The sequence below is a fragment of the Macaca thibetana genome, chromosome 1 (genome assembly GCF_024542745.1).
Source record: "Macaca thibetana thibetana isolate TM-01 chromosome 1, ASM2454274v1, whole genome shotgun sequence".
NCBI lineage: Eukaryota > Metazoa > Chordata > Mammalia > Primates > Cercopithecidae > Macaca > Macaca thibetana.
In genome coordinates, this window is record NC_065578.1 from 211,403,659 (window position 1) to 211,418,354 (window position 14,696).

The following is a 14,696-nucleotide window of genomic DNA, read 5'->3' on the forward strand; positions in this document are numbered from 1 at the left end:
CTAGTGCTTTGTGGGACACATTAAGAAACTAATGCAAAATCCAAGGTCATAAATATTTACCCCTATATTTTTTTCTAAGACTTTTAGTTTTAGCTCTTACATTTAGTTGTTTCATCATTTGGGGTTTTTATAGCTTGTTTGGTTAAAATCCAACTTCACTCATTCATTCATTCATTTATTAATAATCGTATACATTTGCATGCATAAGGAGATACATCTTCCAATTAGGGGATAATTATATTTGTTTCTTATAGGGAATTTACATTATTTTCCAAATTTTACCAAATAATAACAGCAAGTAAATATTTCTTTTAAAATTCTCTAAAATAATAAAACTTGTTCTGAATGCTAGCTTATAGAAGTATTGAAATGATGCAATGAGAGAACTAAGGAGTTAAAATTATTAGTGTTATATTTGCAATGAGTTCATTATTTTCTGTTTTTTTTTAAGAATAGTGTCACAATTAATTCGTATACTAATAGAATATAAAGTGGGTTTCTGGGTGTTTGCCTAAATATGTAGCAGATGGTATTTTAATTACAATTTGAGTTGCTAATTGTTGTCAAATAAAATTTTAATTAAAAAATTGGGGGGGAGAGCAATGTCATTGTCCTAAGCAGTCCTGCATTGCCCTCTGGTGGTCTTTCACTTACTAGGTCTTCTCATTGTTGATTTCAAGGACCTTCTGCCTTTCTTGATATTTTTACGTTTCACTTTAATTTTTTTCACTCTGATAGTATTTTAAATTTGGAGTTTAAGAATGTCAATAAAAAATTAAATTATCCTTTCTGTATTTCAAGAATCTTAATATACTTTTATATATAATTATTTTAGCCTACCAGAATTCCTCATTATGACTTTGTAACATTTTATGAAATATAAATTGTTTGTTTAATATTTCATATTGATAAGGACACTGTGCTCAGTTTCCTAGGTATGTTAGTCTGTAAATTTCCTTACAGTTTTTTGAAGTATAATTGATATTACAATGAACATCATCCAATTAAAGATTACAATTTCACAAGTCTGGGCACATGTATATATCCATAAAATCATCACTGCCATTAAGGTAATATACATGTATCCATTGCCCTGAAAAGATTTTTCTCATTTATTTGTAAAAATACATTGTTAGTCTGATGTACAAATAACTTCTGTTTGGTCCTTCACATTCACCTTTTGCTTGGGGAGGAGGTGGTCTGTACAGTGAAGAAATTGCTTGACCTTGCTTCGCTGTACAGTTAGGAACCCATAATAAAAGGCAGATCTAAAGATAGGTCATTAGCCAGGAGAGAACATTGCCAGGACTGCCTTGGAGGAGATGACTATATGCTGAAAGCTTATGGGACTTTGCAGTTCCATGCTGGCAAAAGCCTGGGCAGCAGGAGCGGGAGTGGGTCCAAGGTGGTGGACCAAGGAGCAAAATAAAGGTCTTGATTGGACTGAATTCATTGACATGAGAGAGCCCACTATGGATTTGGGTTTAAAGTATTGGACAGACCACCTGCTAATGGTGTTGGTACTCTGGGCCCTATGAGGACTTCCAGATAATGAGGTCAGAATCCTCGGATGTCCTTGCCATACTGCTGAGGGAGGGAGGAAGGAATCAGAATGGATAAAGACAGGCACGGTGGGATGGAACTATGATGTTCAGTCTGCTCAGCCATCCCTAATCTTGCCTGCTGGGAGAAAGCAGAGCTCACTCACTTCATCAAAGTATTTAAAAAGTGCATTGGCAAAGGAGGCACCAGCATCCTCGAAGAGCTCTGTGCTTGGCCATCCTCTATTGCTGCCAATGATGGTAGGGGACAGTGAAGAGTGGCTGGGTCAGGTGGCTCGGGCATCAGAGACAAGGTGCATGCAGTCACATAGTATGCCATGCAGGCAGGATGGGAATTAGAGAATGACCCACAGGGATATGTGGTGAGGGGTAATTGATCGAGGGGTCCTGAGAAATGAAATTGATGGGCAGCCTACCAAGAAAAAAGAAATCTAGATATGATTGTTGCTACAGTGAGGACCCATTGTCTCTAATGTAGTTATGAGACATAAGCCAGTAATGACTCTGAGCTCCTAGACTGAAGGAGAGATTGGAGCCCTTCAAGGCTGCAATGTAGTCTCTGGTATGTATCATATATCTTTTCCCTCAGCTTCCCCAAATGTCCCCAAAGTCAAAGGTAATTACTGCTGTGACCACACTCTGGAAGAAGGAAAATATCTACATGAGGTTTCTAGAGAATTTTGTCTACATGTTCAGAGTAGATTTTGAGTCCCCAACATCAGAAATGCTGTGTGGCCCATCAGTTGAAGCAGGGGCTTTGGAGTTCTGGGGAGAGAAGCTGCCTTGGCCCAAGGTTAAGATTGTTCAGTGAGACCATGGCGTCCTCCTGTGGTTACTCCCCATTCCAGAACGGATGTATTTATCAACTAGTGGGATAGGAATTTTTTAGCCACTGGCGGAATCCCCACACTGGTTTCCTGAACCCAGGAATTTTCGTTACTAGGGAAGAAAGGCCCAAGTAGAGTTTCCTGGAATTACCCTGTCCTTGAGAGTAAACCAAAGGCAACACGTCATCCATGGAGGAGATAGGAGAGGTGAGCAGTGTCATCAAACCCTCAAGACAGGCAGGTTAGGAATTCCCACTGTTGCTCATTTTCCTTGCTTCTTTGGCTACATTAGAAGCCAGATGAGTCATGGAGATGAACAGTAGATTTCCACAAATGTAATCAGATGGAGAAGACAACGGGAGTGTGACTGTTTGTAGGAGATCTCAACACAAATAATCCATCAGTTACACAGCTGCTGCGGGAGGGCCCTGAGCATGGCACAAGACCCCTTCCATGATGCCAGCTGCTAAGCATGAAGAATTGACACAGGAAAACCTGCCAGCACCACAGGCTCCACGCTAAGCAGGAGGTCACAGTAAATAGCCCGCCCTGGAGGAATTTGAATCCAGCCCAACTACTGACTAGATGGTCTCAATTCCCTACACTACTGGCCTGGCAGAAGGTGTGCACCCACTTCTGAACATAAATCCTAGTTACCCCAGTCTCTACTGCTCTTCTATATAATTTTATGTCAATAAATTTTGACGTTTAAATAAAATGGACAAATCCCTTAAAAAGAAAAAATAAAAACAACTCATTATATCAATGACTAGCGAATTTTTCATACTCAAAGAAAGCATCAAAGAATGTCAATATTCTCTCCCTCTCCCATCTTAGCAGTATAATTTATTTTTATGATTGCAAGTGGTTCATTTTTAGATAAATTTTAACATTTTTCTTCAAGCATCCAATTTCCCACTACTATCTTTGATTTCAGCATACTTCCAGTTCTCATAGAGAGGTGAAGGTGCTGCCTTCTGGGTTAAGGCCCAAGCAACATTGCTATTTGAGCAGGTGACCCATATATGCTACCATTTCCTCCAAGAGAGATAAATATTGTGTCAAGCATAGCTCCTTGTTTAGATAAATTATTTTCCTCTTCTTCCTGGACGTCTTGCATTGGCTGTGGCCAGATGACTGAGTTCTAGCCAATGAGATGTGAGTGGAAGTGATATGTTCGCTTCCAGGTTGTGACTTTGAAATGTGGCCTGTTCATGCCCTCTTCCCCTGCCTGTTGGCCGAAATGGAAGAAACTTTTGTCTCTGAATTGCATTGAGGAAGAAAGCTGCCTGTCAACAAGAAATCTATACTTGGATTATAATGTGAATCAACAGTAAATATGTATTACATTAGGACACTGAAATTTGTGGACCTCCTAGTTTTAGTAACTAGCATTCAAGTAACTAATACAGATGTTGGGCTGGGTAATATAGAATATCACTAATATCAATAATTTATAAAATAAATTATTTCCCAAGAGTAAATCTTAACTAGATGTGGCTGAGATAAGTTGTTTTCTCTCACTCACCACTGTCTTCTTCCACAGTAATAAAATGTTTTATTTTATCTGGGAGGATAATGGCTCAGAACAAACACGGCATGACCTTTCCCAGCCTTCATTGTGTGTCACGCGTATGATCGTGTGATAAAATTCTAGCTAAGTGGCTAATTCTAGGATATGAGCAAAAGCATCATGTGGTAGCTACTGGGATTCTTCCTTAAAAGATAGATGGTTCAGTTGGGTGCCATGGCTCATGCCTGTAATCCCAGCACTTTGGGAGCTGAGATGGGCAGATCACGAGGTCAAGAGATGGAGACCATCCTGGCTAATGTGGTGAAACCCTGTGTCTACTAAGAATACAAAAAAATTACTTGGCACATGCCTGTAGTCCCAGCTACTCGGGAGGCTGTGGCAAGAGAATCGCTTGAACCTGGGAGGCGGAGGTTGCAGTGAGCCGAGATCACGCCACTGCACTCCAGCCTGGGGAAGAGAGGGAGACTCCGTCTCAAAAAAAAAAAAAAAGAAAGAAAAAAAAAGATAGATGCTTCATATAATGTGCCCTTTTCTTCGTGGTTATTTTCTACATTATGCTCTTTGAAATGCAGATGTGATGCCTGGAGCACTGGTTGCCACACTGAATCATGAGAATGAGTGTCCTAGTGATGATAGACCGGTAGGGTAGAAAGAACGTGGGTTACAAAGATTTCATGGATTACTTACATTGAGACTTACATATGAGAGAGAAACAAACTCTTCTGTGAGTAAATAATTCTTATTTTAAAGCCTCTGATATGTGTAGCCACACTGAATTTTATTTCAAATACTTGGTCTTGAAGGATAAGTAAATGTTTATCAGGCACAAAAACTTTGATAAGACATAAAAGAAGAACAATCTATAGTTGATTAACCATATTGGTTAAAAAAAAATCAAAGAAAGAAAAAAAAAGAAAGAACTAAGTTGTGAATTTGCTTATCTCCCTAAGAAGGACAAGCTAAAGAACACACAAATTATTCTTAGAGATTCCAGATTATAACACTAAAGGTCTACAGCTATAGATAGGGAAGGTGCAAAGGTGTCCATTGGTCAAGTCCATTGTTAGTTTGTTGGGGCTTCCAGAACAAAATACCACAAACTGGATGGCTTGAAAACCAGAAATTTATTGTCTCCCAGTCTGGAGGACAGAAGGCTGAGATCAAGCTGTCTGCAGTGTTGGTTCCTTCTGGGGGCTGTGAGGGAGACACCGCTCCATGCCTCTTTCCCAGCATCTGGGGGTTTCCTGGCAATCTCTGGCATTCCATGGCTTGTAGCTGCATCATTTGAATCTCTGCCTTCCCGTCCACATGGAGTTCTCCCTTTTTGTGTCTCAGTGTCCAAATTTCTCCTTTTGTAAAGACACAAGTTACATTAGATTAAGAGCCCACCCTGCTCTCTCTATCCCATTAGGATCACGTCCTAACCTAACTCATCACATCTGCATCTGCATCAACCCTGTCTCCAAATAAGGTCACATTCTGAAGTACTGGGGGTTAGGACTTCAACATATGAATGGTGGGGATGCAATTCAACCCACAGCCAGTACTAACATTAGAGCGTACCACTATAAAAACAATTCCTACTTAGATTTCTCCACATGGCTAAATGTAAAGTGAAACAGTGAAGGCATTAGTAGTTTTGGAGGTTGAAGTTATTTGTGGAATAATATCACACTCCTCTCTGGGGTGAATGCCAAGAGAACGTGCAGGGAATAAAAATCAATACCTGTCCTCAAGACAGCTTCAGAGCCGGAGGGCCATCCCAGATGCTTCTTAAAGAGAAGAGGCCAGGAATTATCATCAACACAGAGACATAGCCAAAGTGCCAGAGGGCATGGAGGAGGGAACTATGAACTCCAAGTGAAGACGCTGAGAGCAGCAAACAGAGTGAAAACCAAAACTTCAGCACACATGAGCTTTCCTCAAAGCATGACAGTGGAACCGAATGCACGGAGTCCGAACATGACTGGAAAATCCAGACCTAGACGGTCACAATGGCTTAGGGAGGAAATGCCATTTAAATCAGGTATTCATGGAAATAATCTGACAGGCGGTGATGGAGTGGGGAGGTAGAGATTTCAGGGAGAAGGAATAACAGGAGCAAATCCAAGGAGGATTGAAGGACGGGGCAAGGCTGTTGTGCTGATTGCCTCCTGGGGCCTCTGCAGATGGAAAGAGTGACTGAGGAGCTCTCGGGGAGCCAGGGGACAGTGGCAGGGCAGGAAAGCAGCCCTTTGTCTGATACTTATGCCAGCTTCAGAAAGCCGCTCTCGAGTAAGGTTGATTCGGCATATTGCATCCCTAGTTTCAAAGCTGACTTAAGGATGGGTGGGACACCATTCAGGAGTAAGGATCTCCAAAGTCTTTCTTTCCTTTATGGGACTTGTTGGTCGGCTCTGCTGGGCACTGCCAGCTTCTCCTCAATGTCCCATGAGCTGAGTCTTTAAGGCCAGGCAATTCCAGGCTCTGGTTCCTCAAAGTCTGAATGTACCTGGATTACTAAGGTCCTTAAAAAATAGAGATATAGGGCCAGGCATGGTGGCTCATGCCTGTAATCCCAGAACTTTGGGAGGCCGAGGCGGGCAGATCACCTGAGGTCAGGAGTTTGAGACCAACCTGCCCAATATGGCAAAACCCCGTCTCTACTAAAATACAAAAAATTAGCCAGGGGGGGGTGGCGGTGCCTGTAATCCCAGCTACTCGGGAGGCTGAGGCAGAAGAATTGCTTGAATCCGGGAGGCGGAGGTTGCAGTGAGCCAAGATCGTGCCACTGCACTCCAGCCTGGGCTACAAGAGCAAAACTCTGTTTCCAAAAAAAAAAAAAAAAACAGATACAGAGGATACAGAGGTCCGAAGTGAAGCCTGACAGATGGTAAAACAATCTCCAGGTGGCCTGGGTGCTCAGCCAGGTCTAGGACTTTAATTCCCCATGGCATTTGGAGTTAGCTAGCTTGTTTGAGAAGGCAAAGGTACGTGAACACCTGTTGAAAATTTGGTTACAAAGTTGGCCAAATAAGAAATTGTTGATATGAATTATGGAATCCTATAGTCATAAAGATTTTTAAAATGACTACTGGGAAACTTAACATTTATAGTGAAATTCTCTCTACTGCTCATTTTAGTTCCCTTCTTTTCTCGAAGTTAAATTATAACTCAATGTAACCCACAAAAGGAAAGGCTGTTTTTTTCCTATGCAAGTCTAAGATTTTGTGGAAGGGCAGAGTAGAAAAAAAAGATATGGAAATCAACATTTAATTTATGCCTACTACCATGCTAGAAACTAAAGGTATATAAGTTATTTATTATAAATATGAATTACAACTTCAGCGACTAAGTTTAGAATCTAAGTAAAACGTGACAACACTTAGAGTAATTAAAAATGTATCACTGAAAGAAACAGAACCGTCAAAATAACCTTTAGATGAACATGGTTAGAGGATCACATTACTTTCAAGACTTACTAGAAAACTACAGAATCAAGACAGCGTGGTACTGACATAAGAACAGACACAGAGATCAAAGCAACAGAACAGAATCCTGCAGTAGATCCACACTTATCCATGAACTATTTCCTGACAAAGACAAAGACAATCCAATGGTGGGAGGGGAAATCACACTTCAGCTTTAGTGTCTGACTTCTTCTGCAGAACAAGATATTTTTCAGATTCATCAATTCTGTTGCTTTCTCCATGGTTTGTCTTTCATTGCTGAGGAGTATTCTATTGGACAAATATACTGCATGTTCATGTTGATGGATGTGTGTGCTGTTACCAGTTTGGAGCCGCTGTGAATAAAATGGTGATGAACATTCCGGTAAAGGTCTCTTTCCAGACATGTGTTTTATTTCTCCTGGGTAAATACTGAGAGCTGGAATTGCTGAACTATATAGGTCAGGAACGTGTTTACTTTTATAAGAAACTGCCAAAGTGATTATACCATTTTATCCTCTCACTAGCAACATGAGCGGTCTTGCTTTGCATCCCCACTGACACTTGGTAGTGTTCGTATTTTTAATTTTAGCCCTGTTCAGTATTGCGTGTTGGCACTTTGTTGTGGTTTCCATTTGTTTCCCTCGTGATTAATTATGTTGAGTACTGTGTCCCTGTGGAATGGCCACCTGTATACTTCCCTTTGTGGAAGGTCTATTTGAATCATGTGTCCAGTTTTCTTTATTGTAAACAAAGATATTCTCCAAATTCTCCTCCTCAAAACTTTATAATGTAACTTTCATATTTGGGCCTATGGTTCATATCAAATTAATTTTTGAGTATGATTAGTGGTAGGGAGGTTTTTTGTTCTAATACAGATGATGAAACTAAATCCTGAAATTGTTTTACAACCGTTCCTTTTTTTTTGAGGTAGGGTCTTGCTCTGTTGTCCCAGCTGGATTGCGGTGGTGCAATCATGGTTCACGGTTCATTGCAGCCTCAAACTACTGGGCTCAAATGATCACCCCACCTCCCAAGTAGGTGGGTCTACAGGTGCCTGCCGCCATGCCTGGCTAATTTTTGTATTTTTTGTAGAACAGAGTTTCACCATGTTACCTAGGCTGTTCTCCAATTAATGGGCTCAAGCGATCCTCCTGCCTTGGCGTCTTAAAGTGCCGGGATTACGGGTATGAGCCTGTAACAGCACCCAGCCTGTTCTATAATCTTTGTAGCCACTTCTGGAAGAAATTATAGAACCCTTCTGTCACTCAAGAAATTTCCCTTGGGCCTCTTCACTTCCTCACCTGTATCAGTCAAGCTCCTCTTGGGACACAGAACTAGCAACATACATATACAGCAAGGAGTTGTGAGGGTTCCTGGGCAAGTCTGAAATCCACAGGGCAGGCGTCAGGAGGTCAGGCTGGAACTCTGGGGTAGGAGCTGACAATCCAGAGATGAGATTTCTTCTTCCTCAGGGAAACTTCAATTCTTTTTAAAGCCTTTCAACTGATTGGAATGGCCCAACCAGATAAGAGGATAATCTTATTTATTTCAAGTTAACTGTAGATGTCAATCACATCTACAGAATACCTTCATAGCAACACAGCGTTTGAATGATCAGCTGAGACTACAGCCTAATGAAGTTGACATAAAAACCATCACTCTCTTAATCCCCAGAACATCTAATGACTTTTGCCTGTTACTGGACTTCAAATAAATAGAATCATAGAATGTGTTTTCTTTTGTGTCTGGTTTTGTTCTGGAAAGTGCTATTACTTGACAAATTTCAAACGGCTGCAGAGGAAGGATTTACTTGAGGCGATATGACTTGAAATCTTGAAGCTTAAACCAATACTCTAATGCTCTTGACCGGAAAAAGAGATTAGAGCTCAATAAAAGAGAAAATGTGCCCATTTGTAAGATTTGGAAACGTAGGTAGAAATAGGATTACAGAATGAGTTCAAAATATAAATAATACATTTGATAAAAATGTGTAGCCAAAATTATAAAAATTATGATATATAAATATATGACACATTTTACATTCAGTTGCATAACTTCTGAGCATATGACTCACTATTTTAATAAAAATTTTACATAAATTAAAAATAGCATCTATAGTCCTGCCTAGCTTAGGTAATTATCAGTTAGAGAATACTACAAGAAAATGTGGGGGAAGAATGGCATAATGTCTTGGTTTTGCTTTAAAATATTCTGGGAAAAATAAAACAAACAATACATTTGAGGAGAGAGATGAAACAAGATTGGTAAAATGTTGTTGATGCCTGAAGGAAAATGGTGGGTTCATCAGGTTCATTTCATTATATTACTCTCCCTACCTTAAACATAATTTAAAAATTTATTAATTTTTATATAAACATAGTAAAGGTTAAAAAGTTGCACTTGCCTTTCTTGAATAAGAAAATACAACCCAGGCAATTCCACGCGCCCCGTCGGGGGACCGGATGGGGACGGGAGAAGGAAAAGGGCGCTTGGCTCCGGAACCAGGGGTCCGGAGGGTGCCGGGCTGGGAAGGGAACAGGGAACCGGCTGGGGGCGGCCCGGCGCGGGACAGACGGACCGACACACCGCCCCCTGGCGGCCCTGCGACTCGCCCACCTGCGGGACCTCGTCGCCGTCCTCACAGCCCTGCGGCCACCGCCGACCCGGGCCGGTCCCCGGGACGTCGCGGGTGTTAAAGGGTGAGTCCACGCAGATGTCACCGTCGCCGCGGGCAAGGACCGCCAGGCTGCGGCCCTGCTCCGAATCCGGGCTGCGCTGGACACGCTCCTCCACCGCGGGGCGGCCGCTCCGCCACCCGCACGGCGCCCGGCAGCTGCTCCGGCCGGGGATTCGCGGGGGCGCAGCCGCCTGGGCCGCGGGAGGCTGATGTCAGCGCTCCGCTGTGACCGCGCCTGTTTTCGAGGTAAGTTTAAATCAGTCCATTTTCTCCTCTGTTACCCTTTTCAATACGTCAAATCTCTCTAATAATCATATAATTATTGTTTGGTAATGACAGGACACTTGAGATTTGCTTCCTCTCTTTTGGTTTTTGTTTTTTTTTTTTTTTAGAATTCCACTTTTCACCCTTTTAGTTATGTGTATGAATAAACATTTATTCATTTATTTCCATAATGTGTACATAAATATACATAATTATTTTAATTTGATTGGTGGTTGCCCTACAGATTCAGCGTTTATCTTTGACTTAATACTGTCGCTTAAACAAAAGACCCACTTATAGTGTAGCTTGGAGAAGCGATCCGGAATCTTCACTCATTGAATCCGTTTATCATACTACTGCCCTTTTCACAATTATTTCCATGTTTTACTTCTACACGTTTTCACTTGACTAGCTATTATTATAATTGTTATTTTTTAAAAGTAGATGTTAATTCAGAGTGTATATGTATAGGTAGTATATATAAAATTTTGTGCTCCTCTTCATTCCTTCCTACATTTCTGCACCCTCAACTATTAATTTTTTTAAAATCTTCCACTTTGAAAAATTCCCTTTAATATTTCTCATATTGCAGATCTAGTGATGAATTCTCTAGGATTGTGGAACATAGATTTCCATAAACTGCTGGTTAAAAAACCTTGCCAAAAATTACCAAAAACTAAAAATAAAATAAGACTAAAGGGGAACATTTTAAGCAACCTAGGAAACTACTGGATAAGAATTTTGATAATGGGAATTTGACCACTTATCACATCACCCTTGTGCGAGCAATAATATTTTATCTGTATGTATAGATGTCAAACATATTGGTCACAGCTTCTCTTATGATAACTAAATTAGCTTTTTCTAAGGCTTGATACCTTTAATTCTAACATAAATATTGATTTAGTTAGCTATGTTGTTTGTAAGGTAATTGTAACGTACTGCATGACTTGCAGTGAATACACAATAAATATTTGCTGAATAGATGACCATGAAAAGGGGTTTTTACAAATAACAATCACTAAATTGTGGATCTAAAGATAAATATAAGCATATGTCATCACTTGTCAGTTTTCCAAAGGCTATTTGAAAAGCAAGCCTCCCTAATGAGCAGAGCAGCCAGCAGTCACCCACACACTGAGTAATGGTGAAATACACAGCAGCAAACCAGATACTCTGATGCACTGCAAAAGAGATCCCCAAGACAACTTCAGACGTGCAGCTTTTTACCATTTTACATTATCACAAAAGTCACACTCTTCCGATCTTGATGAAAAATTATATTAATATTATGAATGTAGATGCCATTATAAATTGCAGATCACGCCTATGCAGACGAACAGGAATACCCTCATCTTAGCAAAGTCATATCTATGGAGAACACATTTTATATTTAGAAAACTGGAATTATCAAAGTTCCTCTTCATTTACATCCCAAGTATGCTAAAAGGCAAGTGAATCATGTCAAAATACCTTTTATCTCACTAAACTAGGTAAATTTTCAAAATTCAGCCTAAGGACACATGTGATCTTCTGCCTTCTTCTTTGTTTTGTTTTTTTTCTTTTGAGATGGAGTTTTGCTCTTGTTGCCCAGGTTGGAGTGCAATGGCGGGATCCTGGCTCACCGCAACCTCCGCCGCCCAGGTTCAAACGATTCTCCTGCCTCAGCCTCCTGAGTAGCTGGGACTACAGGCATGCACCGCCATGCCCAGCTAATTTTCATATTTTTAATAGAGACGGGGTTTCACCATGCTTGTCAGGCAGGCCTTGAACTCCCAACCTCAGGTGATCCACCCATGTTGGTCTCCCAAAGTGCTGGGATTACGGGTGTGAGCCACCGTGCCTGGCCGAGATCTACCTTCTTTACGGTAAACAAATATGCAATGTGACTTCTGAGTATGGAAAGTCATTAACACAGACACATACTCACTTATTATTGGGTCACAGAACAGTTTATAACCTCGTAGTTTTACTTTTATTATGACTTTTTTCATTTGGTGCAAAAATAAGTAAGGAGTCAGATTTTTTTTTCCTAAAACCATTAATATAAAGTTAAACTTTAAAAGTTGTTATCAGGCCAGGTGTGGTAACTCACACCTGTAATCCCAGCACTTTGGGAGGCCGAGGCAGGTGGATCACCTGAGGTCAGCAGTTTGAGATCAGCCTGGCCAACATGCTGAAACTCTGTCTCTACTAAAAATGCAAAAATTAGCCGGGCGTGGTGGTGCACACTTGCAGTCTCAGCTACTCAGGAGACTGAGGCAGGAGAATCACTTGAACCCAGGAGGCGGAGGTTGCAGTGAGCTGAGATCCTCCCACTGCATTCCAGCCTGGTTGACAGAGTGAGATTCCGTCAAAAAACAAAAAAAAAATTTTGCTGTCACTTGTTTGGGGAACTTATTGTCTATTAATTATAGTAGCAAAATGACTCAGAGTCGAGCATGAAATACCCATATTTCATTGCATCTGAGTCATCCTCAACTGTAAAAACATTACTTTATGTACTACTAAAAAAGAAACATTTATTCAATTGTACTATTACCCAATGCTTCTTTAAAAAAAAAAAAACTATATTATAACAGTTTTAGGTTTACAAAACCTAATGCTTTTTAGTCATCAAAATCATTACACATTTAGTGTATACACCGAGCTTATGGAGTCTTTACACATGGATTTTAAAATATATGTTCCTTTTATGCATGTGTAAAAGAGAAAATATAAGCGAAATAAAATGCTTAGGTATTTTCAAATCTTTTTGGTATTCAGTGTCCATCTTTTCACAGTCAGTGGTGTTCATTTGGGTTTTCTAAATACTGGATGCTCTGCAGAACCTTGGGGATGCAGCAGCTCTTAAAACCATGCCACAGTTTAGTTGCTGGAATTTTCTTCTTGAATTATACTAAGTCTGCAAGTTTTACTGCTGGGCCTGTCTTGATTTTATCAGGTGTCAAAGATGCTTTCAGACAACCAGAACATTGACTTCTTTAATTGTGTCCATACTTTGTTGACTCAGACATCAAGTGGTTGCCATAATCCAGGCAGGTGTCCAGTAATAACAACCAAAGTCACATATCCACAGGCAATGGTAACTGCACCACAAGTCCATGGAGACACCAGTGTTTTTCAGACATTGTCAATTCCAGACGTGTAAAACTGTGAAAAACACAAGTCACAGAATTAATTCAATAGCGTTATTATTTTCTCATCACAAATAGCTCTTCCCCATCCCTTACCCAAATGGGCTGAGAAGATACGTAAATAAAACAAAGCCATATATATCACACACACACACATAACAAAGCTACATATATATAGCTTTGATCTCAGGGAGAGAAGTAGTTTAAATCAAAGTTTTTTATACATTTGGAAATCATAGAATTTTTATACACTAAAGGAAAATGCGTTGTTCCGAACTCTACCCTATACCACTCCTCCTGTTTAATATCTAGTTAGGGTCAAAGCCAGCACCAGGCACTCAGGGGCAGACAGGACAGGGAAGGCAAGACCTCCAAGTTAAGTTATAATCCAATTAATTTGATTTACTGGATGCCTACTATTTAAAGGCACTGGCCTAGAATCTGGAGATGCTAGGTGTAGTAAGATCCTGTTTATTTTCTCCAGGTAGGTGAAGGGATTGGTGACCATGAGCATTGGGGAAGACACACCCTCTCTGGGCCTTAGCTGCCTCACCTGCAAAATGCAAGGATGTGACCCATCGAATTCTATGGTTCCTACTGAACTAAAAAGTATTTGTAAAAGCAAACAAACAAGTAACAGAACGTTGCCGTTCTAGCCATCCCTAGAAAGCAGATATAGCTTTACTTTAAGTTCCATTTTTTAATAACATTATAAACAAAATAAGGAAAAGAAATATTCACATTGTTAAGATATTCTTTGTTATTTGTATTAGGACATTGAAAATATATTTGTTTATGCCAAGTTCTCTTATTCCGTGGAGGACAACAAATAAATCACACAATTGTGTAGCAACTTATCTGAAACAGGAAATCATTTTCCAGGCAAGATGGCGTGAGGTCCCTTTTCTTCCCAACATATTTGTAGACATTTGAATCTCCAATCCCTAATGGGGATGTTGGAAGAGATGGGGTTGGGGGTTACTTTGGTTAGTGTGGGCTCCCAGGCTCAGCATGCTGGGATTGTCTTCTAACTGGAGTGTGGATGATACAGCAATCAAAGTCGAGTGTAGAACCAGCGGCAGGTGATGGCAGGTCGGCCAGAAAAGCGAGATGCATTAGGCTACCCAAGGGTGTCAGAGGTGTCCTCAGAGACATAGAGTGAAGAACCACCCACCAGGACACAAGGGAGGCCACAGTGAGCAAGAGAAGTCAAAGCAGGGGGTGATTCTGGGAAATACCTGGGGCCAGGTAGGTCCAAGCTGGG

General features: G+C 40.7%; 1 pseudogene; it reads left to right on the top strand.

The window, feature by feature from the left end:
* LOC126958686 (hydroxymethylglutaryl-CoA synthase, cytoplasmic-like) overlaps positions 1 to 10,241 on the top strand; it is a 31,139-nt pseudogene extending 20,898 nt beyond the window's left edge.
* Positions 10,242 to 14,696: the final 4,455 nt, after the last annotated feature.